A 26878-nucleotide genomic window follows, 5' to 3' on the forward strand; every position below is an offset into this window, starting at 1 on the left:
GGTCAATGGTGGTTTGTGTCGAATCACATACCCTTGTGGGTTGGGTGATTAGCTGGCTGAAACCGTGCAGATCAGAAAATCTACTGAAGGCCTTGAAGACGGGTGCTGCTTTACGCAGCATATCCGTGTTCCAGTCCCCAATAAGAATTTTTTCTACCCCATCCACCCCAGCCATCAAGTGTGTCATAAAAGCCACTCTGTTCTGGCGGTCTATAGATTGTGCCTACTAGTACTGGTTTTGCCCTGTCTAATAAGATTTCAATCCAAACAGTTTCAATTTCGTCATGGTTAAGGTCAGTACGGTTGATGTATTTGGTATCTTTGTGTATATACACACAGACGCCACCTCCATACTGGTTTCTATCCCTCCTGACTATTGAGTAGTTTTCAATTTCAATCTCTGGATCCTGTACAGATGAGTCTAATTTTGTTTCTGTGAAACACAATATGTTAGCCTTACCGTTTAAAAACAACTGTTTGATTTCAGCCAGTTTAGGTCTCAGGCTGTTTGTATTAAGGTGGAATATATGAAGTCCATTTTTGCTGGTAATCTGATTGATGTCGTCACACTGGAGGTAACTCTGTTCATTTGTGTCCTGTCCTGTGGTGGGGGGAGGGGGGGCGTTGTTGTTTGTGCCGTGAGTGGAGGGGGGGATCCTTTGTCCTTTGCTGGAGTCTGTATTCCTCTGTGTGAAAGCCTGCGATGTGGGGGGGGGGGGGGCTGGTTGTTTACAGATAATAATAATAACTTTATTTGTATAGCACTTTTCATACAGAGGTTGCAGTTCAAAGTGCTTCACAACAGTAAAAAATACAGGCATAAGTGAGCATAGAAAAGATAGACAGGTAGAATCACAGTGTTTCACATTAGGATCTGGCATCCAAATAGGCTCTCCGCTTATAGTTTTCAGTAACACAAATAGTAAAAATAGTTTAAAATGATTCAGTTTAAAAATAGTCAAAAAATTATAAAATAGAACGGACATAAAAAATACAGGCATGAGCGAGCATAGCAAGATATGGCAAATAATCACAGTGTTTCACATTTGGATCTAGCAAATAATAAAAATAGTTTAAAATGATTCAGTTTAAAAATAGTCATCAGTAAGAAGTAAAAAGTGCAATAACCGACACATGAATTTGATAGGCAGTGTATAAGAGTAGGCAGGGTAAGAATAGTGCAGGTAAATACAAGTTGTGTCAGGATATCCCTGATGTTTCCTCTTGCCACTAGGTGGTAGCAGATATCTATCAGTGAAATGCCTGAGCAAAGAGATAGGTTTTAAGCTGTCTTTTAAAGATGTCTAGCGAGTTGGCTTCCCTGATGTTTTGGGGTAGTTTGTTCCATAGTTTTGGGGCATAGTTGATAAAGGCTGCATTACCGATCCTCTTTTGATTGCTTCTGGGTGCCTCTAGTAGTCCAGCAGCTGATGATCGCAGTGTTCTTGCTGGTGTGTAATTTATTAGAGTGTTGGCGATGTAGCTAGGTCCCTGTCCATTTAGAGCTTTGTATGTAAGGAGAAGGACCTTAAAGTCAATTCTAAATGTTACAGGAAGCCAGTGTAAAGCAGCTAAGACTGGACTAATGTGCTCTCTCCTTTTGGTTCTAGTTAGCAGTCGGGCTGCAGAGTTTTGGATTAGCTGAAGCCTCTCTGTGGTTTTCTTAGGGAGACCTGTGAAAAGTGCATTACAGTAGTCTAACCGGCTAGATATGAATGCATGAATTAGCTTCTCAGCATCGTTCTGATTAATAAATGGTCGTACTTTTGCTATATTTCTGAGATGGAAGAACGATGTTTTCGTCACTTTGCTAATATGAGAATTGAAGTTCAGTTCTGAATCTATGATAACCCCAAGTGTTGTGAAGGATCAGATTAAACCGAATATGTATATTTATTTATATATATTTAATTGTATTTGTATATCGTTTGATATCCCCTGTATATTCCTTGTACAATATGCATTGAATATCCCCGTTTCTACTAAACAGCCCATAATAGTTTCATTCTACCATTGGACGAGAACCTGGCGCCAGGTTGCCATACCCCCTAGGTCCAAGTTCAATCGTGCCGCCTAACATGTCAAGGCAACCCCCGGTTCCGCGCAGTAATATGCCGGGCGAAATACGAATGGTACTATTTGTTCATAGCGCATATATATATGGCGCTCGTAAAGTAGAACTTTCTTTTTAGTCCAGTTCTTTACCCTCCAACAGAGTGACAGACGCAAAGCCTCCCCACGACGCACGTGCGGTGTAGTAGGGCCTACTTGGCCCAGAATAGGCATTGAGATATCGTGTAGATTAATAGTTGAATGGTCAGAGTTTGGCACCATACCGTCGAGTTGGACGTATTCTATTAAGCTAATAATAGTCTATTTATGTATGGTGCATCGTTCGGTTCGAGTTCTACAGTTATCAGTACCCCCATCGTTCCTGACGTTATCTGGACGCTTATCCAGGCTGGTCAGACCCCTAGTGGTGATTGCATCCGAGGAGCTCCGGGTCAAGAGCGACTGGACCTGTATATTGGATTACTCTACCCGACGACGGCGAGCCTTCCACGGCTCTTGGATTATGCTTTGTGTGCTTTGATTATTCCATGGATAAAGGCCAACACTGTCGAGTGTTGGAATTACCCCCCGGAGAGGACTCCAGGTGAGGCGGCGCTCTACACGTGAGGTCGCACCACGTCTCTCCGTTGTGGACCGGCAGATACCGTTCCGCAGAGGGTCCAGCTGTATTCGTCTGCGGCCCGAGGTTCTGTGGGCACTGTGTCCAACACTTTGGATTCTCCCAAGACACCGTCGGCCAGATGGGATACCGCCAGCGGCTTCTCTAACCCCCCCCCCTCCTACTGTCTTACAACCAGCGGGACCCCCCCCCCCTCTTAGTGTATCCAGCTATAATCATTTAAGTACCATCGCTATCGTTTCCTAAATATTCCAGGTTGTATACTTACTCCCTGCGCAACCAGAGATTGGACATTCAATGTTGATTTACCTACGAATACTCATTTGCCATAAAAGTGCATACTCAATATTTCAAATCATAAATGTAATTAAGTGAATGTTGTATACACCTTTTGCTGTATTAAATATTCGATTTGGTACATTTGTGTTGGTTCGTTTCATCAGGTGGGAAAGTGTTCATCATACTTATATCTTGTACTGGGTGGCCAGAAGTTAAAGTACATGAGGTAGTGGTATTAAATATCATATCTAACAATACAGTCAGGGAATTGTACCCCTCAGCTACACCAAGACTAGTGACCTCAGATTTGATCCAAGGGGTTAGTCCCCCCAGGTTCTTTATTAATGTTTTTTTTTTAGTTTTGGAGCCGATAATTAGAATTTCAGTTTTGTTCTCGTTTAGTTTCAGGAAGTTCTTACTCATCCATTTATTTATTGCCAGTAAGCAGTCTGTAATGGAGCTAATCACTGTATCATTTGGTTCAGCAGATATGTACAGTTGTGTATCATCCGCATAGCTATGGAAATCTACATTATGTTCTCTGATGATATCACCCAGCGGTAACATGTAAAGGGAGAAGAGTAAAGGACCTAAGCAACTCCCTTGTGCAACTCCATAGTTGTTGTCGTATATATCAGACATGTGATCTCCTAGTTTAACATATCATTTCCTCCCTCTGATGTATGTTTTAAACCAGCCCAGCACATGTTCTGAGAAACTGACATGGTTTTCAAGACGATCGATTAGAATATCGTGATCGATTGTATCAAATGCTGCACTGAGATCTAACAGGATAAGGATGGAGATCTTATTCTCGTCAGAGTTTAGTCTGAGGTCACTGATTATTTTGGTGAGGGCAGTTTCAGTGCTATGATATTTTCTGAATCCTGACTGAAATTCTTCTAAGATGTTGTTTTCTTCAAGAAAGGAATTTATTTGAACTGAAACTATCTTTTCAAGTACTTTACTAATGAATGGTAGGTTGGATATTGGACGATAATTTGCCATTTCATTACTATCCAAGTTAGGTTTTTTTAGTAATGGCTTTACAACTGCTGTTTTAAAGGCATCCAGGAAAATACCAGTCCTAAGGGAAGTGTTTATGATATCTAGCACAGGGCTTGAAACACTATTAAATACCCGTTTGAAGAAAGCTGTAGGTATAGGGTCAATGTCTGAGGTGGAGGAGTTACATTCTGAGACAGTTTTGCAGAGTACATCTAATGTGATGCATGTGAAACTTCTCATGGTTACATTGCGCGGTTTGCCGCAATCAGCTTTATTTCCATCATGAGTAATGCTGGCCCTGATCAAGGTTATTTTGTTGTTAAAGAATAGTGCAAGTTCTTCACACTTAACCGTTGATGACTGAGGAGGTGTAGGGGCAGTGTTGAGTAGTACATTAATAGTGGAAAAGAGGATTCTGGAGTTTCCAGCATTTTCTGTAATGATTTTAGAGAAGTAATCTTTCCTTGCTAAGCGGATGGTTTTATTATAAGCAGTTAAAGCATCTTTGTATATATCACAGCATATGGTGGTTTTTGTTTTTCTCCATTTTCGCTCCGCTGCACGACATTTCCTTTTTTCTTTGTTGACCGTATTATAGTTTAACCAGGGCGAGGCTCTAGTTTTCTTCTTTTTCGTTTTTAATGGGGCGACAGAATTTAATCATCATTGAGATTTTCTACCATTTCATTTAGAGAGCTGTCATGATTGTGTGGTTCATGTAGTCTGATAAGATCAATGAACTTTGATTCAGCTTTGTCGTTTAGGAGCCTCTTTTTAACTATGATTTCTTTTTTTGTTTTAGTAAGGGTTATTTGAGTATCAAAAAATATACAGTGATGGTCGGAGAGAGGTAATTCAGTTATTGAGATATTTGTTATGCTTAGCCCAGTTGTTGTTATAACTAAGTCTAGTGTATTCCCAAGCCTGTGAGTTGCATTTGTTATATGCTGTATTAGGTCAAAGCTATCCAGTAGATTTTTTAGTTCTATAGTTTTGGAGTCTGTTTTCTTATTAAAATGGATGTTCAAGTCTCCATTTAGGATCACCTTATCATATCCGGTAAGTTCAGAGAGCTCCTGTATAAATATTGGTGAGTGTCTAGGCGGGCGGTATATTGTGACAATAATAGTTGATTCTGTTTTTAGTTCAATGGCAAGATATTCCATTGACATGAACTCGCCTAGTTCTGTGATTCTAAACAAGAGTTTTGAGGAGAAGATTGCTGCAACTCCTCCGCCCCTTTTATTTTTTCTGGGTATTTGAAAAAAGTTATAGTCTGGTGGACAAGCTTCTATCATTATTGATGTAGCTGTGTCATTATTTAGCCATGTCTCTACTAGGCAGATGCAATCTAAGTTATTTTCTTTAATCAGATCATTTACTAAGAATGTTTTATTATTCAGTGATCTGACATTTAGGAAAGCTAATTTTATTTGTTGGACTTCTTTAGAGGAGGTCTGCTTTGGCTTGACCGTGATGGCCCTGAGGTTAATAGCAGGTAAACGCATTGATGGCGTATATTTTTCACCATGCCATTGGCTGGTTATGATTACCGGTATGTTATGAGAGATAGCATGGTAATTGTGCTATACTGCACTGCACTGACTGTACTGTGCTTTCGGGGACATTTGATCAGACGAGATGACCTTGTGTGATATGGGGGGGGGGGGGGGGGCGCCTTGTGCTGCTGCACTTCGTGGTGAGATTGTGTCCTTCATGACTATCTCTCGTGCTGATATGAGCTTAATATTCTTGGAGGCCATTAGGGCATGACGCATGTTTGCTGCTAGGAGCTTTGAACCTAAGCAATTTGGGAAGAAACCATTTCTTTAAAAACGTTCTGGGTTATTCCAGAAAACATTGAAGTTGTCAATGAATTTCAGGCCGTGTACAAGACATGCAGCCCCTAACCATGAATTAAAATTTAGGAGTCGACTGAATGCTTCTTGTCCTCTGCGAAAGCATGCAATTGGTCCACTGATGGACACATCAGTGTCTATGTACACAGACTGATGTTTGTCTAGTGTGTTCATTAAACGTGTGAAATCGTCTTTAAAAGTCTCTGTGCCAGTCTTCTTTCGCAGGATGTCAAACGATCCAGAGTGAATGACAATTTTTGTTATTCCCGGTCTGATTAGTGTTGGAAGTATTTCGGCCAGCTCTTTCACAGATGTACTGTATTGTCTAGACAGATATTTTCTGTGTTTGCCATCTCCACATACCTTGTTGTGGAATCTCCAATCAGTATGCAGTCTATTTTCTGTGTGAGGTTAGCATTTTTCTTTCCAACAGTTTTGGGGCCGTTTGTTTTTGGGCTAGGCCTAGTCTGCCGGTTCTTTCCACAGTCCTGTGGCCTTGGTGAAGCCTCGTTAGCCTTCTCAATAGCCGGCATGTTAACGCTGGTCCCGTACCTTCGGCGTTGGCTACCGCGACGTTCTCCTCGGCGCATGATAGTCTCTTCGCTGTTAGCCGTTAGCTCGGTCTGGGTCGTGTTTGCTAGCCGTGTCGCTCGTGGCTGTTTTCCTCGTCGTCTCGTCGTTAGCGTGTGCTCCGATGTGCCGGCTGTTAGCTTCGCTAGCATTAGCGTGAGCTCCGGCATGCAAACTGTTTTCTTCGCTAGTGTTAGCGTGAGCTCCGGTATTCCTGCTATTAGCGTCGTTAGCGTGAGCTCCGTTCCGCTCGCTGTTTGCTTCGCTAGCATCGTTAGCCACGCTTCTATGTCTCTTTGCTTTTGGTGTTGATATGCGTGTTTCCGAGAGTAGGTTGAAACTATTTCCTGGCGGTACCGGGGGCGAGGTAATAGTCGTGTTCCTGGTTAGTTTATTTCTCCTTTTATCCTTGACGGTGGTCTTTGGTCTAGCTCCTTGCTTGTGCCAAGGACCGTCTTTTGGGTGGTGCTGTACTGTAGCTACTAGCCCAGGCCAGGTCTCAACCATGGTATCGTTGGCTGTATTTGTAGTAGCTTCATAAATAGAGTCAATGAGTCGCTCATCTTGTTGGATTTGGTGCAGTGTAGAAACCCGAGCCTCCAGCTCTACAATCATCATACTCATCTTCAAGCAGTTAGTACATTCCGTGGGAGAGCCGAGTCCCGGCATCTTCCCTTATTTACTGTCTTTTCAGGTTAGGCTAAACTGAAGCTAAGCTAGGTACTTAGCTGGTGGTGGTGGTGGTGATGATGATGGTGGTGGTGGTGGTGATGATGGTGATGGTGGTGATGATGGTGGTGGTGGTGGTATCATATAACAGCTGTCCGTCGCTCTCTCCTAAACATTGCTCTGGAGCGGTCCGTTGCTCTATTACTCACACGACCAAACCACTGTCGTCTTCCGTCTCGTTAAAACTCAAAATAACAAGGAAACCTCTGTATTCCTCGTCTTTCATGTGTGTAGCTGATAAGACGGCTCGCTATTTCTCCCACGTACTCGTCCTTTCGATGGAGTACTGTTGTCATAAATCTAAATAGATAAGAAAATTCACAGTTCTGGAGAAGTATCATAGGAACTGGAAGTTAATGTACAGAGTAATTAAAGTTGAAAGGGCTGTAATAAATCATTATATTAGCGATAGGCAGATTAAAAATGCAGCGCGACAGTGAAACGCAGCTTGCTTTGCGGAAGCAGGAAGAAGAATCTGTTAGATGTGTCTGTTAGTACTCCATTGTGGGGGAGGGGGGGTGCCTTTTGTCCTGGCCCCGGCCCGGGTAGTCTAGCTGGCATGGTGGGGCCAGCCGAGCTAACCGGCGGGTCCTTGGTGATCTCGACGACCCGCGTGTAGCTTATTAACAGCGGAAGAGTGCGTCGCGTGCTTCCGCGTTTTCTCTGATTGGCCATGACGCCCATGTGACCGCGGCAGCGCGGAAATAGGCTGTCTATTGCCTCGCGCTGCAGCGCGGAAATAGGCTGTCTATTGCCATTCTCTAAGACAAACTCTAACCTTAACCAGCTCCTTAACAGCGCCTAAACTTAACCCTTCTAACCTTAACCAACTCCGAAACAATGCCTAACCTTAACCATAACCATGCCTAACCTTAACCATAACCAACTCCGAAAGAATATTGCCATTCTCTAAGACAAACTCTAACCTTAACCAGCTCCTTAACAGCGCCTAAACTTAACCCTTCTAACCTTAACCAACTCCGAAACAATGCCTAACCTTAACCATAACCAACTCCGAAATAATGCTTAAAGTTAACATGCCTAAACTTAACCGGCGAAAGAATGCACGTTAAAAAAGAAAAAAATAAATATTGAAGGGAATCGAACTTCTCACCAACGGACCGCAGGATCCACAGCACGGCAGCGCTGCCAGTTGAGCTAAGCGTCGAATGAAAAACATCTGGGATTACGGCTACATAATGCCGCAAGCTCTGCCGCGGGGCGTGTCACAGCCAATCAGGGAAAACGCGGAAGCACTCGGCAGCACTCTTCCGCTGTTAATAAGCTATAGGCGTCCCGCGTCGCTCTCCCTCTCGCCTCTCGTCCTCGTCTGCTGGGGCTTCGGTGAGGGTATGTCGCCGCTTGCTGGTCGGCTGGTGCAACTGCTGGCTGAAGTGTCAGTTGCGTGGATGCTGTTGATCTCGACGGCCGGCGCCGGTGTGAGGAGCGATGCCTCGCTGTTTTGTCCCCGCGACGTGCTGGGCGCCTCGGTTGTGAACCCCGGTTCCTTCCCTCTAATGTTCAGTGCTGTAAACTGGTTACTTTGTGTAGTGCCATGCAGTACACTTACATGACAGTTCATACTGTACAATATGTTGTCCAAAATGCATTATGTTACACAGGAAAAGTTTATAGTTTTTATCTCTCTCTCTTCTGGGATAAAGCGTGTACCAGGGAACCGCTGCACACATTATACATTGATGAGGCGGGTTTCAATCTGGCAAAAGGTAGACCGCGTGGAAGAAATCCCATTGGACAGAGAGCAACCATTGATGTCCCAGACCAACAAGGAGGGAATATTACAATGTGTACAGTAATGTGTAACTGTAGATTTCAAATGGCTGTGCAAATAGTGTATAGTGCTGTCTTGATCATTTTCAGGTAGTGTCACCAATATCTGACTTTTTTGCATTGGAAAACACTTACAGAGTGATCTGTCATAATGAAAACATGACAAAGCCATTTGACTATCTTGTTCATAAACAATGGTGTCAGGACTTTTCATTTTGATGACAGTGACACTTTCATTGACATGAATACTTGCTTTTGAGGAATGAACTGTCCATTTTGAGCAAGTGACACGCTTCTGCAGGTTATCAACTAGGTTTTGCAGTTTGTACTAATTGTTTTGAGAAATGCACTAACAGTTATGAGAACTTTAATTCTGATCAGAGAAATGCACCAAAGCAATTGAGAAAAACTGTAGTAACCCATCCTAACTATGTAGGAGCAAACCTTCTTTGTCCGAGGCGACAGTTGTGATTGGAGGATCAAGAAAAGGGTGGGGTTTGAGATGGGTCAGTTAAGAAACAAGGATAGATGCGAAGCTAAGATGCAAAGTTTCATAGACCATTTACTCACATAATTACTTTAGATAAGACAAGTTCTACGAGATTCATGATATCATTATATAACATATGGTTTGCGATAGGGATGCTCGATATTGGCTTTTTTACCGATACCGATATTCCGATATTGTCCAACTCTTAATTTCCGATACCGATATCAACCGATATCAACCGATACCGATATATGCAGGGTTTCCCCCCCAAAAAAACGGAATAATTTCAGGTAACTAATAATTTCACTGTATGCAATATTGTTATTGTTTTTTATTTTTTTTAAACCGATACCGATATTTTCCGATATCACATTTTACTGCCGATCGGCCGATAATATCGGACATCCCTAGTTTGCGACCATCTCTTCAGTAGAACATCTGAAGACAGATCTGATACGTTCACACTGCAAGCCTTTGTTATTTATTGCTCAGATCAGATCACTTTGTTTGGCTGTTTATCATTAAAGATGAGAAGGGTATCTATCTTCTTGTCTGACTCTGGGAAAGACGGCAAATAAGCACATTTCCACCAAAAGTCGACGTGTTCCTTTTAACAGGCAAGCTGCCATACGTAAATAATAATCACATGCAACCAAAGCCAGGTGAGTGTATGGTCTTGTAACCATCTGTACCGTCGGTCTCATATTACTAATAACCCACGTAGAACCCGATTCTCTTGCCTGTCCTGTTACCCACACCTCTCATGTGCGAGCGCACAGGTTCCACGCTAATGACTTTGAAAGCCTGCCTTTAATCAGATAAGGAAGATTAAGATGAAATACCCTCTATGGAAAATCTATTACTTTATATGTCACGTCCCCTGGGTGCCTATAGCACAGAGCCTGGACGGCACCTGTGTGACCAGGGCTACGGTGCGCAAGAAGCCACAGAATGTACCAGATGACACCGTGACCGGGCACCCGAGAAGTAGAGGACCTTAATAATGCAGCAGTGTCTTCGAGCCCAGTGGTGAAATCTGCTCCGGTACTATGCCAGCCTGATTTCACGGCTTGTTAACAACGGGATATGTGATATTATTTATTATTTAAAGGTGTCACAGTGATGTCATGCATTGTAAATGTGTTGTTGGTGACACACTGACACAGACACACACACAGACAATTGTCTTGACGGCCATTTCACTGTACTAGGATCTAAACGGGCAACAGTGGCTCAAGAGGTAGAGTGGTCGTCTGGTAATCTCAATGTTCCCGGTTCGATCCCAGCTCCTCCCGGCAGCACGTCGTCAAAGTGTCCTTCAGCAAGACACTTTCATCTAAAATAAATCATAACTAGCAATAACATCTATACAAACACAACTGCTAATATCTCATTCTGTATTCAGAATTCCCTTCTCAAAATGACATAGTGCAACACAAGATGACAGTGGGTTTACTGGAGTATAATAGACCATTTAAGCGGAATTGCAGCTTGGACCAAGTTTATTTCTAGAATCATAAAAAGAGGACGGGTTGGTGATGTTTGAAAATGTTGCAGACAGATTGGATTGTAAGAAGTAGCGTTGTCTCCCAGCGCTGAATAACGCTTGTGAGAATGTTGGGGCTGTGACCTGTCCTCTTATTATTATTATTATTATTATTATTATTATTATTATTATTATTATTATTATTATTATTATTATTATTATTATTATTATTATTATTATTATTATTATAGGTTTATTCTGCTAATATCAATAGCTGACAGGAAATCAAACACAGTCCATTTAGAATGTTTATGCTGTCAGCGCTGAGAATGGCTATCATTGCCATCATTCTCTCAGATGTTGAGCAACGTGGCGTTTATAATCTTTTACTATGAGGGGGGCATTTTCAGTATCTCGTCTAGGGCCCAACAGACCCACGGGCCGGCCCTGCCCCAGCGGGTCTAAACCTGATGACGTCTGACCTGAAGGCGAAGAGGACGTAGTCTTTAGTGGAGTTGTGAGAGAGCAGTATGGAGCGGTCCTTGTGGATGGGGTCACAGTCCAGGGTGATGTGGAGACAACACAGGAGAGAGCAGGACGAGGCCAAGTCAAACACCTGGAGAAAATAGATAGAGTAGAATAGAATTTAATAGAATAGAATAGAAGTCCAGAGGGAAATTCAGCAATACAGATCGCTCACAATAAACATTTAGGGTGCGGCCGGGTAGCGCAGCGGACTAAGCGTCTGCCTACCACTGCAGAGACAGTGGGATCGAATCCAACTGCCAGCGGTACCTCCGGCTTGGTCGACCGTCCATGCTGACACAATTGGCAGTGTCAGTGGGTGGAAAGCCGGTGAGGGTGGGTCCTGGTCGTTCTAAACAGCGACTCCTACAGTTCGGTCAGGGCGCCTGCACAGCAAGGGAAGGATCTGGGTGAGGTAGTGTGATCCTTCCACACGTTACACTCTCCCAGTGAGAGTCCGCGCTGCCAGGTGAAAAGAAGCGGTTGATTGTGTCACATGTCTCGGAGGAAGCATGTGATAGCCTCCACTCTCCCAGACCGACTGTAGGGGGTAGGTGCGCAACGACCAGGAAGGGGATTGGGAATTGGCATAACGACTAACATTGGGATGGGAGAAAGACGGAAAAAGGAGGGGGGAAAAAGATAAAATAAAATAAAAAACATTTAGGTAGTAAAAAAAATCTAAAATCCCCAAGGTATGACACAAGGTAATTCTATCGTAAAGAAAAGGCAAACTGAGATTTTAATGTAGTTAAACTACTGCCCCAACTACTGCAATTAAATGTAGTTAATTAGTAATTGAAGTACATGTAGTTAACTACTCCCCAACAGTGACCACCGGTACCTTGACTAGATGGCTCCCGTCATAGAATGCCACCAGCAGTTGTCCATCACAGGTCGTGGTTAGCATGGGAACGTCCATAGAGTCGCTCTCTGAGTACAACACTCGCCCAGAATCCACCTCTCTCACCTGAAACATGGTAGCAAATACATCGACTAACTTTGATAGGACATTTGGAACAAGAAGTTAAAGGAACACGCCAACATTATGGGAAATTAGCTTACCGTCTTCTCCAGAGAGAGAGAGACAAGAAGATAGATACCAGATTCCTCTCTGTGCGTTCAGTAGAAAGCTATCCGGCTGCAGGCTAGCCTACTTTAGTACCGGTTAGCCTATCTTAAACTTCGGGAGAGGTGTTGCCTAGTGATAGTTTTTTAGTTCATTGATGTAGTAATATTTGATGTCAATATCCTATGTGCACCTATTGTCTGATGCACGCTGTAGCCAGGGCGTCTCTCAGTCTGTGACCTGATGACCCCGTAGCTGCATCCATCCTGCTAGTCCCTCCTCACACACACACACATGCGCGCCTCACACACACACACATCCTCCTCTTCCGACGCACACACGCACACACACTCACGTACACACACACACACATCGCTCACCCACACTTACAAACACATACACACAGTTAAGGCGCTCCCATAGTCCAGCAGACTGTACACAGAGCGGACTCCGCGGATGTCCGCGCGGACGTCCGCGCAGACTTTGAGCTTTGATCTATGCGGACAGCAGACCCACAGGTGGGAAGCTCCTATTTTCTGACGCGCGGACATCCGCGCCGCTGACTTGGTGTCACACAAAACGCTGCTGGGCGTTTTGGTTGACATCGAACTGCATTTAATGTGACGCCGCACGAGCGATTGGTGGCGCGAGGAGAGAGATGAGCCCGTGAAGCGCGCTCTCTCTCTCTCTCTCTCTCTCTCTCGCTCTCTCTCTCTCTCGCTCTCTCGCTGATAATGTTCCCGAGTGATCTGCCAGTACAGCAGAACAGACAGAATTGTGGGAAATGTAGTAAAACTGGTGCGAGAAATGTAGGAAATAGACCGCGGACGTCCGCTGAGATCTGCTCGACTATGAAGGCTCAAAGAGCCGCGCGGACATCCGCGGAGTCTGCTCTGTGTACAGTCTGCTCGACTATGGGAGCACCTTTACACACCAACTCTTATGAGAACTGTCAGGAATATCACGAATCATTAGATGGATGTTAACCAGATGGCCCCCTTAGACAACATCCATTAACAGACACACACACCACACATACTAGCACACACACACACACCACACATACATACACACACAAATACATACACACACACACCCCTCCCCTTCTCTCTCTGTCCAAGAGGGTATATATGTCATGTAATGTGGGTACTTTTTCTTCTTCTTCTACTGGTGGTGCGAGGAGCTGAGCCCGTGCGGGCTGCAGGAGAGTTCTCTTCTTCTCTGTGTGATGAAATAAAAGCTCTGTTTGAAATACTCTACCGTCCCGCGAATCTTTTGGTCGACTGGTCCACAACCATATCAATTAAGAATTCACGAGGGATAGGTAATCCCTTTCACTAGGCTAACCGGTACTGGCCGCTTCCATTCATTGTGCTAAGCTAGGCTAACGTGCAGCCGGATAGCTTTCTACTGAACGCACAGAGAGGAAACTGGTATCTATCTTCTCGTCTCTCTCTGGAGCGAATAAGATAAGATAAGATGATCCTTTATTAATCCCCTTGGGGAAATTCAGGTGTCAAAGCAGCATTGGGGGGGGGGGGGGGGGGGGGGTACAGGGTGGGGGATACATAGCTTCACATACATTATAAATACACTATAAAATATACTGTATATGATTCCCATAATGTTGGCGTGTTCCTTTAAGTCAAGGTTTTGAAACAATACAAACAATAGTCCCACCTGCAGACTCTGTCCCATGCAGACCGCCAGGACCCTGTCATCCAGGCCGAGGGTGAGGGAGTCCCCGACAAACCCCTCCACCCCGTCCAGGGTCCTGACGACGTGCCTCAGCTCCAGGTCCCACAGCCTCAGGCTCCCGTCTGCCTCACAGGTGACGGCCAGGGGCCCCATCCGCCCCCCTGCCATGGCTGTCACTTTGGAGGAGTGGCCTAACGGTGCAATCAATCATTCAATCAAACAATTTCACTGGAGCTCAGAACGGCCCGCCCCCTTAGGTTCCTTAAGTATTTTCTCTATGACCGGCCGTAGCCTTGGGAGAGAAACGGAATAATTGGATTTGCCACAATATTTTTACTCGAATGAACTGCATTTATGTTACTCTGCAACGTAAGCCCCTTTCAGACATGCACTGGACTCCCGGTCTTAACCACACGTTAAGTTACAGGTCAGGTTGTATGTGTTTCTCCAAAACGCAAACATTAAAATTATTCCTCACAGACTTTACACTCCCAGCACCCTAGTCTTCAAGGGATATTTCACTTTAGTAGAACTTGTAAAGAATTTGCAGTCCTACTTCTATCTAAAGTCATCTACAAGTAAGCTAGCTCCAAGGTATCAGGCTCCTCATTCACTTCCATTGATTTTGGGAAGTATAAACAGTGATTATATTCATATACAGATGTATTTATGTTGTTATAAGCTTGATGATTGGGAATATGTTGCGTCAAGCTTATTTGTATAAAGTAATTTATTTAATAAATATTATCACATTATTCTATGTCTCACAGGGTAATAGTAGTAGATGATTAGCAATAATACTGATTAGCAATAATACTGATGATTAGCAATAATACTGATGATTAGCAATAGTACTTATGATTAGCAATAATACTGATGATTAGCAATAATACTGATGATTAGCAATAGTACTGATAATTAGCAATAATACTGATGATTAGCAATAGTACTGATGATTAGCAATAATACTGATGATTAGCAATAGTACTGATAATTAGCAATAATACTGATGATTAGCAATAATACTGATGATTAGCAATAGTGCTGATGATTAGCAATAGTACTGATGAGTATCAATACTACTGGGAGTAGTACAGACAGGGTACAACCAAAGGACACTGTATATGGATATAGTGTGTGCAGTGGGTACCTGCCAGGAGCGTGGGCTGCAGCCCTCCAGGGGGCAGCAGGCAGGTGCTGGAGGGCACCAGGACTGGCAGGGAGGAGCGGGCGCACTGAGCCAGCAGGCTGTGAAGGTAGCTGAACTTCAGAGGGTCACCTGGGGGGAGGCACCATTAGATCAGACACTATGTACTATAGGTTATGTACTATAGGTTATGCACTGTATGTTATGAACTATAGTATAGGTTATGTTATGTACGGCATGTTATGAACTATAGGTTATGTACTGTATGTTATGTACTATAGGTTATGTACTGTATGTTATGTACTATAGGTTATGCACTGCATGTTATGAACTATAGGTTATGTACTGTATGTTATGTATTATAGGTTATGTACTGTATGTGATGTACTATAGGTTATGTGCTATAGGTTATGTACTATATGTTGTGTACTATAGGTTATGTACTATAGTAGGGATGTCCCGATCCGATCACGTGATCGGGATCGGGGCCGATCACGTGATTTTCCGAAGATCGGGATCGGCCAAAAAAAATAAAAATCTGGATTTCTTTTTCTTTTTTTTTTTTTTATTCAACAAACATGACCATGTTCACATCTTAAACTCATACTGAGGCCTTAGTTTTGGTTTTAAATTGCATATCATCATTCATTTATTTATTGTCACACAGAGCAGAAGAATTTCGCCAAAACAAACCAATAGTATCCAGCTGCAGAACGGTAGACCAGCCACACTCTCAGACTCAAATATATATATAATTTTTTTAATCCCAATTTCTCACATTACATTCACCCTGAATGTTGACGTTATCCAGGTGAAAAGTTAACTTCATTCAAGCGAGGCATTGTAATCCTTGACATAAATCATTTGATGTATAATTAAATCAAAGGAAATGCGTTTGGGCCTGAGAGTGTGGCTGGTAAAAATAAAATCTATAAAATTGTCAACTAAAATCTGTTCCAATTCAAAATAGTTGCGTTGTGTAATAAATAGCCTAGTGTGAAAATCCACTCGTCAAGCTGAATTATAAAAGTTGTGTCCCAGGTAGTGTTGTCACGATACTGGAATTCGAACTTCGATACGATACCTTGAAAAGTATCGATATTCTATACCATTTTCGATACCACTGGGAAAAAGGTTCAATCTTAAAATGTAAAAAAAAAAAGAAAAAAAAAAGATAAATATATATATATATATTTTATAAATTTTGCTTTTGTTGCTGGTTGATTCTCCTCAGCTTCTCTCTGGTACTATACGAGAAGATAAATATAACACTTTTAAAACCCTTTGTTTATCTTTAGATCAGACATTTAAAAATAACTAAATGATATAATCTTAGAAATTAAGTAAAGTTAATAGTACTGCGTGTTAAGCATAACAGATTGATTGATTGAAAATTGTATTAACAGATTGCAGAATGGTTACAATACAGTACAGCTCAATACACACAATTGTTAAGGGGATGCAGACCAGAGAAAGACTTTTGTCTTGTTTACATCAGGGTCCCCCATTTTCAATTCATGATAACATATATGACACACAGATAAACAGTACTGTTACATCCAGACATTTATGACATACAAGATATACAGTACTGTTTAAGAGACAGAGTTTCTAAAAGAGAGTCTATACAGTTAATTTACTTCTGACCATTATAGTCAAAGTATTGTCCTATGAACTGAAACTCATAAGACCACATAAGGCTAGCATCATTCAGTTACAGCTACTGTATATTGGCCAACATTAGCCAGCTATCTAGCCAGCTACTGCACCATGAACTGCCAGCTAGCCAGCTGGCCACCCCCAATCCAGCCAACCGTACAAATTACGGTCTCAGCCAATCACATCGATATGTGTACAGTTAGTTAGCTAGCCATTCCATTGCGAATTAAAAGGTAGGCAGCTAGCTAGTAGCTAGGTAGCTAACGTTAGCCAACTGAGAAAGATAGCTAGCTAGCCAACAGCTAGCCAACAGCTGCAAGCCTGCAACGAACGCCAACATTAGACAACGCCTCATGTATTAACTAAAGTCAATCGTTTAATGGGTCATTTTGTTGAATGATTCAGTGATGTTGAAAGGAGAGCTGTCGAGGCTCTGCGGCTTGGAGCGAGTGAGAGCCCGAGGAGCTGTGTTGACACAGGTCCGCGAGGGGAGGGGGGAGGGGCATGCCGCAGCAGCAGCGTGTGTGTGCGCGTGTCAACAAGGAGAGAAGAGACTGCGAGAAAGCCAGCTGGTATCGATAGTGCAGAAAGTATCGATATTGCAGGAAATGAGTATTGAAACTGTTTTAAATATTCAGAATCGATATTTTATCGAAAAATCGATATTTTTGACAACACTAGTCCCAGGCTGAACAAGAAAAATAACTCTGGGTGGCGGAAGAGACAATCACCCCATACATAACGCCCTCCCTTTCCTCAACAATAACCATTAAAGTACCCTTGCGCAAGGCACCTGACCTCCAACTGCTCCAGTGCTCAGTGACTCACAGCAGACGTCTGTAGTTGTACTGGGCAGCTCCCAGGTGTGAGCATCAAGCAGAGAGAGAGAGACAGACGGTTCTGACTGAGTGAACCTGGAGCGACAGATAGACAGGTGGTTCTGACTGAGTGTACCTGGAGCGACAGACAGACAGGTGGTTCTGACTGAGTGTACCTGGAGCGACAGACAGACAGGTGGTTCTGACTGAGTGTACCTGGAGCGACAGACAGACAGGTGGTTCTGACTGAGTGAACCTGGAGCGACAGACAGACAGACAGGTGGTTCTGACTGAGTGTACCTGGAGCGACAGACAGACAGACGGTTCTGCCTGAGTGTACCTGGAGCGACAGATAGACAGGTGGTTCTGACTGAGTGAACCTGGAGCGACAGACAGACAGACAGGTGGTTCTGACTGAGTGAACCTGGAGCGACAGATAGACAGGTGGTTCTGACTGAGTGAACCTGGAGCGACAGACAGACAGACAGGTGGTTCTGACTGAGTGTACCTGGAGCGACAGATAGACAGGTGGTTCTGACTGAGTGTACCTGGAGCGACAGACAGACAGACAGGCGGTTCTGACTGAGTGTACCTGGAGCGACAGATAGACAGGTGGTTCTGACTGAGTGTACCTGGAGCGACAGACAGACAGGCGGTTCTGACTGAGTGTACCTGGAGCGACAGATAGACAGGTGGTTCTGACTGAGTGAACCTGGAGCGACAGATAGACAGGTGGTTCTGACTGAGTGTACCTGGAGCGACTGATAGACAGGTGGTTCTGACTGAGTGTACCTGGAGCGACGGGGCGGTCCTCAGACACCATTTGTCCCAGGCGGCCCATGATCTGGGAGGCCAGCTGACAAGGATCCTGCTGCAACACCGACCTGGACAGCTCCAGGGCTCCAGACAACACAGAGACATCTAACACATCCCTGCAGAGAAAGAGAGAGACAGAGAGAGAGAGAGAGAGAGAGAGAGAGAGAGAGAGAGAGAGAGAGAGAGAGAGAGAAAGACAGAGAGAGAGAGAGAGAGAGAGAGAGAGAGAGACAGAGAGAGAGAGACAGAAAGAGAGAGAGAGAGACAGAGAAAGAGAGAGAGAGAGAAAGTAGGATAGAAATCTGAAATCAAGCACGGAATTTGTGATAACCTGTAGCCCTCCACTGTGCAGGTGCTCTCAAAGTAGCATTGAGCGTAATAGAATTGTAAGAGCATCTTAGCAGCGGAACTCTGCTGAGTCTAATGATGCCACCCACAAGTGTCTAAGCGAGTTATGGAAGGGGGCGTGGCTAAAATATATGGGGTGGGGCAAAGAAGGTGGAGCTAACCGTCACCAATGAAAAAGGAACTCTTCTGAGTCCAATGATGCCTCCTACAAGTGTCTACAACGAGTGGTTTATGAGTTATGAAAGGTGGCGTGGCAAACCATCACCAATGAAAAAGGAACTCTGGTTAGTCTAATGGTGCATCCCACAAGTGTTTTTTACGACAAGCGGTTTATGAGTTATGAAAGGGGCATGGCTAAAGTATAGGGACTAACTCACACACCAATGAAAAAGACCAATGATGCCTGAACAGCGTGGATTGTTCTGAGAATGGACTCTTATCGATCAACATTGGTAGATAGCAAATAGTGCCAGAGTTCCACAAATCTGAACAATGCCTTCAAGAACCCCTGCTGGAAGACGTTATCCGTCCATCCATGGTTACCATAGTTACCATTCAACAGTACTGACCCGTCAGGCAGCACAGCTGTCTTCAAGTCCTCCTCTACGTCCAGCACAGACAGGCCCCAGGCCTTATGAAGCAGGAAGTCATAGTTGAACACGCACTCGGACAAAAAGGGCAGAATTTGGCCCGAGCGCACCAGGTGGTAGGGCAGTCCCTGCAGCTTCCTCAGGTTGAACACGTAACTCTTCGTCACACCACCCCCGTCCTCCTCCTGGCTCAGCGTCCAGGCCAGCGGCTGAAATATGTGCCCGTGTTGCGATGTGTCTCTGAAGTAGTCTGCGTAGTCTGCGTGTACGACCATGAGGGACTCCTCCGTCTTTAGGTAGCGCTTGGCGCACACACGGCCCAGTTCGGAGTGGGTCCAGCGGTACACCCACGTCCCATCCGTCTCCACCTCGGTGACGTGGTGACCCAGGTCGCGTTTCAATCGGGCCCACAGCACACAAGGCACCCTGGGACGGTTGGTGGAGGAGGAGGAGGAGGAGGGGTGGGTCGAGGTTACTTCCTGGAGGACCTTGCCATCTCTGGCCAGCAGCCCCAGTAGCTCCTGAATCAGAATCAGAATCAGAAAGAATCAGAATATTGCCAAGTAATTTTCACATACAAGGAGTTTTCGGTGCGACATTAACGGACAGACTTAACACTTTGGATGCCCAACCCGCGGGTTGAATGCCCATAATGAGAATATTCGTTTTTTCTCTTTTTTTTTTATTAGCGATCTGAATTCATATTTCATCAACCGAGTCTACCGTTGGAAAATCAGCCACCCCAGGCGCTCAGATGTGAAAAAAGCGCCCCCTATCGTCTCCCAGATGGTAATTCACCCTTTTGGATTGGACTCAATGAAAAGGCATGAGAAAAAAAGACCCGGACTCCACATTTGACTTCTCACTCATGTAACCGGGGTCGATCAGCTTCATGCTGGACCCTCAGAGCAGCGGGGATTATGTGTTTTTACAGTATACGCGGTGGATCAATAAAAGGATTGATTTTCGGAATGGCGATCAGGAATTGGAATAATCCATTTGGATACCATCTGATCTCAGGTAAGGAATCTATTTTACCAGTATTAGGATAATCAGACCCGTTTTCACGGAGATATAAGCTTTTTCTTTTTTTTGTGATATGGCTGTTTGACTCTAAGAGCGATCAGGAACTGAGAGAATCTATTTTCAGCGCGCGGAACTAGCGTGCACACGTACACATATACTATCAATAATCTAGCGTTTATTTGAAAACGATTCATAAATAGGCCGACAAATGACAACGTTCTAGAATATTACAGTACGGGGCGATTATCATGGAATCCTCTTTTTTTCGTGAAAACGAGGGGTTTTCTAAATGCTATGAAACGGAAATGAACCGATAAAAAAACAATCTGCTTCGACAATGTTGACTGGAAATATGTCATTGATAATGCGACGGGCAGATTAGACACATAGCCATAATTTAAAACATAGATTAGGCGATATTAATGCTAACATTGAAGTGGATGTGGGCATTCAAGCACTAAATGTGCGCCCCCTGCTGGGCATTCAAAGTGTTAACAGACAGATAATACAATAAAGAGGTGGAGTAAAATAAAATGAAATATGAACTAAGTTAACACTTTGAGTGCCGGGACCCGTCTTTAGACGTCTTTGCTGGCCATGCTAAAGTTGCCGGAGGACGCGTTACGTCGTCCTTATATCAATATTTAAAAAATCTGCGATCGGATTCATATGTCCCCTCCGCTGGCCTGAGATCCACCAGCAGGACCCACTGAGCTCTCTGGCGGTTCAGGAGCGCCATCTGGTGGCCGATCGGCGCAATCGCCAAACAGGATGTTGAATAGAGGTTGTCATGACGACCGTAGTACTTCCGGGCGCTCGCTATAGTTCATGGGACTCTGGCTCGTCACGCTACACGGTGATCGATTGGCAATAACTCGATAAACAACATGATTTGGACGTATATACCATTATACAAGCTGGAGATGGACCGGGTAAAAATATATCCCATAATGATAAGATTTCTACTCGACGATGATCGCCCAACGGCGCGCGGAGACTGGGGTGAGTTTCAGCGTGTAACGTTACCGTCTTCGATACTAACTGCTATTATCAACATTTGACCCACATTAGATGATTGGTATAACGCTGCCCACGGAATTATAAACGCCCCCTCGCCCATCCGGTCAACATCAGATGACGTGTAGTAACTTCTAGAAGTACGTCTAGTTGGAATTTTTTATATCGCGCTGATTGCCATCAAACTGTATTTCATCATCAATATAATGCATTTGGGGCTATATATCACGTTCTGGAGAAAGCTGCAGAAAGAGATTAAAACATACTTATACATTAGACCATACTTTACTATGAATATGTGAATGAAAAAGTTTAACGTTGCTACACAATGAACAATACATATAGGACTTTGAATGGGCCCTAATAATGGCAATGTAGCAATAGAATTTAAAAAGTTATAGCCCTGCAAAGAAGGGGACTTTCTCCATAGACAAATAGCGCTGGCAATCTATGGTATATCATGAATTTAACCTTAGGCAGCCAAAGTGTTAAGCACAATATAATATGATTATGAAATAAAATATAGGCCAGGGCTGTACAACTGTAAAAGCTAATTTCATCGCCGATTTTGCCATTCTCGAACGGTTCCTTTTCGGGGTTTCGCTCGTAGCTAAGAGCAGGATTTACGAGCGAGGAAACACAGGAATGTGCGAACAGGCGAATGTGTTAGTTTCCTACACAATGTTGGATTATGTAATTGGTGGGTCATGAGTCATTGTGGAACAAAATAAATATCGCGCGAATTGATTGATTGATTGATTGCACATTTTATTACTGTCCGCCTTGTTTCCAACTGGTTAAGCTTGGCGACTCTTTCGAAGTTGTTTATGCTTAGAGTTTGTCTTTAGAGCAGGGCGATAGACCACCAGCCCTGATTCCAAACTCTAAGCATAACCAACTTCGAAAGAGGGCGACTTCGAAAGAGTCGCCACGCTTAATCAGTTGTAAACAAGGCGGACAGTAATAAAATTAGCAATTAATCAATCAATCAATTCAATAATCCACGCTCACTTAAAACAGCGCACCTCCCAGCTGCTTCTATAGAAAGTATGTTATGTTTTTCCTATAGGGCAAAGACAACTTTTTTTTGACCTACTTTCTATAGAAGCATCTAAGAATGAAGTTCTATAGAAAGTAGGTAAAAAATAAAGGAGAAGTTGGATGTGTTAGTTTGTTGGATGTGTTAGTGTGAACAGTTTGATGTGTTAGTTTTGTGAGGTTTCTGTCCTTGCTCACTCACTCGTTCTGTTCCTTTAAACCACCTCGCTCTGTTTTAATTTGTTTCTGTTAATCATTCAATTCCCCCATTCACACGCTTCTTCCCAGTGACGTCGTCAGAGACGTCGTTGATTGGTTCTCTCCCGTCCGCACGCTTTTCAATCACATTCCCCAGCTGTCACTGCTTGTCAATCAATCAATCCCGTATTATTTATACCCCGTTTCTCCACTCTAGTTTTGTTGGATCGTTTTGATATTTCTCTGTTTGCATTCTCCGTTCCTGCTGCTGCTGCTGTTTGCTCTCTGTGCTTTACCTCCAGGATATTCCAAGAAGCCTTCCTCTTGGACACCTTTTCCCCGTGGCAACGCGCTCGCTCCGCTGCTGTTCCAGCACTCATTACGCACTACGTCTGGGTGAGTTTTTTACTGACTGTCTTGATCAAATTCCGTTTTCGTGTGTTTCTATAACACTGAAGATTACCACCTTTTTTATCAGACAGTCACTCACCCAGCGATCGCCTTTTTGTTGTTCTCACTGGGATAATATTTTTGGGACTTTACATCTCCCACTGTGTGTTGTTCACACCGAAGATATTATTCACATTGGATTGTTTTTTGGACTTCACTCTCAGTGTCTATTTTTGCACCGAAGATATTCACTTGGGATTGTGTTTTGGAACAGTGCTCACTGTGTGTATTTACACGAAGAGATTCACTTGGGATTGTGTTTTGGAACTTTGCTCACTGTGTGTATTTACACGAAGATTAGTTCACTTGGATAACTTTTGTATTTGGGTACAAGTCACCTCTCCTGTTCTCCTGCTCGTTCCACCTGCACCCTTGTTGACTCGCTCCCTCTCTCTCTCTCTCGGTCCCGCAACACTTTGGAGATTCTGCCGAGAGAAGTCTGCAGAGCGGCTCAGACGTCAGCATCTGCTACCCCCTACTACCACCACGGGAGAAGCTGCAGAGCAGCAGAACATTTTCCCCCTTGCTTGTGTACCTGTCTTGTTTGACTTGACTAGTCTGTGCTCATTAATTAGTCTCAATAAACAAGCCCTTGTTTTTGGCAACTCTGAATTCCTACTCTCTTGTGTCGTGCGTTTGGGGTCGGTGTCAAACCATAACATTACGATCCAACCAAAATGACGACCCCAGCCGACACAGAGAGGGTCAGAACCGCACTTGCTAATCAAGTCGAGTTGACCAGGGATCACAGTCTCCAATTAGGGCGGGCTGCGGCTGCGATGCAGAGTCTCAGGGATCAGGTCCTGCCTATGCAAGGGTCAATGGCCGCTATGGCGGGACAACAGACCGACATTCTCGCTCAGCTTCACTCGCTGGGCGACACCGTTAATGCTTTTCATCTCTCACAACCTTCAGGAGCCTTCCCCGCAGCCCCAGCAGATCCCGCACCTCGGGAACCCCGTCTCTCCGTCCCACGGCTGTTCGACGGCAATCCCGAGGAGTGTGCCACATTCATCATGCAATGTGAGTTGGTTTTCCGTCATCAACCAAGCCGTTTTTCTGCTCGTGGGTCCCAAGTGGCTTATATGACGAACTTGCTTTCAGGCCATGCTGCCCAGTGGGTCACTTCCTCCTGGGCAATGGAAGCAGATTTTGTGTTTTCCTATCCAGACTTCGTGGCGGAGCTCCGCAGAGTGTTCCACCATCCAGCCCGAGGTCTGGACCCTGGAGCCCGGTTGGGGACTTTCCGACAGGGGAGCGGCAGGGTGACGGACTATGTCTTGGAGTTTCGTCTGGCGGCGGTGGAGAGTGGATGGAACGAACCTGCTCTTCGCCTAACCTTCTTGAGGGGGCTCAGTGACGCAGTCCGGGACCAGCTCGCTACCCGGGAGTTGCCCGACTCCCTCGAGGATCTGTTTAGCCTCGTCATCCGTATTGACGGACGCCTCCTGGAGAGAAGGCGCGAGAGGACCCGACTGTTACCTCCTGAGGCACCCCGGATTCCCCGGACACATGACGTCACTCCTGGACGCCCTGTCCTCAACACTACTGGTGGTAGCAGGCCCCCCCGTTCGGTTCGCGAGGAGGAACCCATGCAGCTGGGACGCTCTCATCTGAGCCAGGCGGAGCGTGAGGCAAGGCTCAGGTCTGGTCTCTGCCTCTACTGCGGAGGTGCGGGACACCGAATCGCCGACTGCCCCACCCGGCCAAAAGATCAGGCTCACCGAGACCCCGGGAGATCCTGGTGAGCCGTTTTTCCCATTCCCAGCGCCGCGCACCACCTGACCATCTGATGAGCGTCACCCTGGCCTGGGGGGACCAACGTGCCACGGTGGAGGCCCTCATCGACTCAGGGGCAGACGAGAATTTCCTTGACTTCGAGTTCGCCACCCGAGCCAACATTCCACTTGAGGACCTTGTGAGGCCCTTGGAGATCTTTTCGTTGGACCAACACCGCCTGGCCGACATCTCTCAACGCACCGGCCCAGTCGTGCTGACCATCGCTGGGAACCACGTCGAGAGAATCCAGTTCCTCATCACCCAATCCCCCCTTGTCCCGGTGGTCCTGGGTACCATCAGGGGCTGGAGCTCCTCCTGTCACGCCCTGTGTCTGCAGGCGGCGTCCTGTCCCCCGCCCCGGAGGCCCGCTGGTGAGTTGCCTCCGGACCTCTCGTCCATACCTCCCGAGTACCACGACCTCTTGGAGGTTTTCAGTAAGACCAGGGCTCAGGCCCTTCCACCTCACCGCCCCTATGACTGCGCCATCGACCTCCGCCAAGGGGCTCCCCTTCCCGGCAGCCGCCTCTACAGTCTGACTGTCCCGGAGAAGAAGGCGATGGATCTCTACATCTCTGAGTCATTGGAAGCAGGACTCATTCGGCCTTCCTCCTCCCCGGTGGCGGCCGGGTTCTTCTTTGTTGGTAAGAAGGATGGGGACCTGCGACCCTGCATCGACTATCGTCAGCTCAACGAGATCACCATCAAGAACAAATACCCTCTACCTCTCATGAGCTCCACCTTCGAGCCACTGACCCAGGCCTCGTTCTTCACCAAGCTGGACCTCCGGAGTGCCTACCATCTTGTCCGTATCCGTGAGGGCGATGAATGGAAGACCGCCTTCAAGACCCCCAGGGGCCACTATGAGTACCTAGTAATGCCGTTCGGCCTCACCAACGCCCCGGCGGTATTCCAGGCACTCATGAACGACGTCCTTCGTGACATGCTGGAGGTGTTCGTGGTGGTGTACCTGGACGACATTCTCATCTTTTCCAGGACCCTCGAGGAACACATCCAGCATGTCCGCCGTGTGCTGGAGCGCCTCCTCCACAATCGGCTCTTCGTCAAGGCGGAGAAGTGCCGTTTCCACTCCAACTCCGTCGACTACCTGGGCTTCATCGTCGAGAAGGGCTTGACCCGAGCGGATCCTCGCAAGATCCAGGCTGTGGAGGATTGGCCAGAACCCACCACTCAGAAGGAGTTACAGAGTTTCCTCGGGTTCGCCAACTTCTACCGAAGGTTCATCCGGAACTACAGTCAAGTGGCGGAGCCACTTATCAAGCTGACCTCCCCCGCTCTGCCGTTCGACTGGTCCCCAGCGGCATGCGCTGCGTTCGTATCCCTCAAGAGAAGGTTCACTTCCGCCCCTATCCTGCTCCACCCTGACCCCAAGAGACAGTTCATCGTGGAGGTGGACGCCTCGGATTCTGGCCTAGGCGCTGTCCTATCCCAACGTTCTCTTTCAGACCAGAAGGTGCATCCTTGCGCCTTCTACTCGCGTCGCTTCCTCCCTGCCGAGAGGAACTACGACACCGGCAATCGGGAGCTGCTGGCGGTCGTGGCTGCGCTGGAGGAGTGGCGTCATTGGCTAGAGGGTGCCGAGGAGCCTTTTACCATCTGGACGGACCACAAGAACCTGACGTTCATCCGCGCTTCCAGGCGCCTCAACGGTCGGCAGGCGAGATGGGCCAGTTTCCTCAGTCGGTTCGACTTCTCGCTGACCTTCCGCCCCGGTTCTCGCAACACGAAGGCCGACTCCCTGTCCCGGATGCACTCCAAGGGGGCTCCACCCTCTGAGG

The sequence above is a fragment of the Notolepis coatsorum genome, assembly GCF_963971535.1.
Source record: "Notolepis coatsorum genome assembly, chromosome: 1".
NCBI classification, from domain to species: Eukaryota; Metazoa; Chordata; class Actinopteri; order Aulopiformes; family Paralepididae; genus Notolepis; species Notolepis coatsorum.